Source organism: Phalacrocorax carbo, chromosome 10, assembly GCF_963921805.1.
Source record: "Phalacrocorax carbo chromosome 10, bPhaCar2.1, whole genome shotgun sequence".
NCBI classification, from domain to species: domain Eukaryota; kingdom Metazoa; phylum Chordata; class Aves; order Suliformes; family Phalacrocoracidae; genus Phalacrocorax; species Phalacrocorax carbo.
The window spans coordinates 21,786,106-21,788,797 of NC_087522.1; positions in this window are offsets into that span (position 1 = coordinate 21,786,106).

Here is a 2,692-nt window from a genome sequence, read left to right on the forward strand (position 1 = left end):
CTTATCTTGCCTTTACTATATTATTTTAAAGCCATTACTTAAAGCTGTTGGAGGCCTAAAGACTAGCTATTTTTATCCAACATTTAATGTGTAAGATTCCTGTCTTAAGACACTTAAGTAGCTGCTTTATTTCCCAGTGGAAGAGCTTCAAACTGATTTCTGTAGAAGTACTTTCTTCTAAAAGCTACTCTTTGTGTTCATTTAAAGAGTTGGTCAAAGCCTGTTGCAAAAGCCACCCATGAGGTATAATCAAGGCATCAAAAAATGGTATAAGATTATATTGAAACACCAGCTGGCACAATGAAGATCAGTGTTACCCAGGAAAAGTACATAGGATGCTCAGAAACAAAACATGAACAGTAGTGTTTATTGTTGTTTTGGTGGTGTTTTCATATTGATATGATGGAAAAAGGTTTTCCCTAGCAGCATTTTTTGTTGTTTTGGAAAAGTATTCACTGTGAGGTTCGAATTTGTCTGAATTTGTTGAATTTGTCTGACTACTATGGAAGATGTTTCTTTGGGGGATTGTCTTGTCTTTGCATGGAAGGCCTGCATGGAAGCCCTAAAGAAAGGTCCTGACAAGTAGAAAGTCAAGCACAGGTGGTAGGAGGCCTGCATGGATGAGCAAGGAGCTCCTAACTGAACTCAAACAGGAAGTGTAGAAGAGGTGCGAGCAGGGGCAGATGACCCAGAAGGAGCATAGAGTTGCTTTCTGGTCTTGTAGGGATAGGGTTAGAAAAGCCAAGGGCCCTCTGGAGTTGAATCTGGCAAGGGTTGTTAAGGGCAAGAAGAAAGCATTATACAACTGTGTAACAGAAAAAGGAAGACTAGGGAAAAAAGGCATCTACCCTGGCTGAATGGGGCAGGGGAACTTGTGACAAATGTCATGGAGAAGGCTGAGCTGCTTGTTGCCTTCTCACCTCAGGTTTTATTGGTTAGACTGTCCTTGAGGAATCCCATACCCCTGAGACCAGGGGGAAAGTCTGGAACAAGGTAGACTTAACCTTGGTGGAAGAAGCCAGGTTAGGGAGCATGTGGACAAACTGGATGTACTTAAGTCTTTAAGGCCTGGCAGGTTGCACCCACAAGTTCTGAGGGAGCTGGCTGATGCCATTGCGATGCCACTCTCAATTGTTTTTGAAGGGTCATGGCAGTTGGGAATGGTTCCTGAAGCCTGGAAGAGAGTGAATTTCACTCCTACCCTCATGTAGAGCTAGAAAGCAGAATTGGGGAGCTACAGGCCAGTCAGCCTCACCTCAGACTCTGGGAGGTTAACACAGAAAATCATCCTGGAAAAGTGCTTCCAAATACATGAAGGACAAGAGGGTGATTAGGAGTAGTTAGCATGGATTTACAAAGGGGAGATCGTGCTTGACCAACTGCTTGCCTTCTACAATGAGGTGACAGGCTTGCCAGATGAGGGGAGAGCAGTTGATGTTGTTTACTTCAACTTTTGTAAAACTTCAAGCCATCTCCCATAACATCATCACAGACAAGCAGATGAAGTATGGGTTAGAAAAGTGGATAGCAAGATGGACTGAAAACTGGCACAATGCTCGGGCCCAAAGGGTTGTGATCAGCAGCACAAAGTCCAGTTGGAGGCAAGTCGCTAGTGGTATGCCACAGGGCTCAATACTGGGGTCAGTGCTGTTCAACTTCATTAATTATCTGGATACAGAATGCAATGCACCCTCAGCAAGTTTGCAGATGATACAAATATGGAAGGAGTAGGTGATAGACCAGATGACTATGCAGCCGTTCAGAACTTCAACAGGCTGGAGAACTGGGCAGAAAGGAATCTCATGAAGTTTAACAAGGGGAAATGCAAAGCCCTGTATATATGTGTATATATGGGGAGGAGCAGCCCTAGCCACCAGTACATGCTGAGGTCTGACCAGCTGGAAAGCAGCTCTGCAGGGAAGGACCTGGGGGCCCTGGTGGACAGCAAGCTGACAATGAGCCAGCAGTACGCCCTTACAGCAAAGGAGGTCAGCAGCATCCTGCGCTGCATCAGGAGGAGTGTTGCCAGCAGGTCAAGGAAGGTAATTCTTCCTCTCTGCTCGGTGCTGGTTAGGCCGCCTCTGGAGTGCTGTCTCTAGTTCCAGGCTCCCCAGTGCAAGGAAGATGAGACGTAGTGGAGCAAGTCCAGTGCAGGGCCACAAAACTGTGCCAGAATATGTGGATTTCTTGATTCTGATCTAGCTCTGAGGTATGATATGATGAAATGTTTTAGGAATAGAAACAGTTTTTGGAACTAGGAGTTAAAGCCACCTCTAGAAGTGCGACTTGGGGCCTAATTTGACTTCCCTCTTAGTAGCGTTTTATCTTACTGAGGTTAAATAGTGAACTTAGATATGATCCTAATATGCCAATTTCATTACCCATTTGTTGTCTTACTTCATTACATATATAATGTGATCTTCTAGGGATAGGTAAATAAGTTTCTTTTATTGACAGCATCAGCTCTCAGGGAGAATTCGTCTTGATCTGTACCAGTCATTGCTAGTATTCTTAAATTCCCAAGAAATCTCAAAGGTACGTTTAAGGCCGAATTCTGGACTGTAAATGTCAGGAATTCGTGAACTGTATAGAGAAAAGAACCAGCCTTCATTGACGGGAGCTAGCACATCTGGGGTTTGGATAAGAAAGCAATGAATAGCTTCCTGACTTTTACAACCTGAATTTTGTTCTT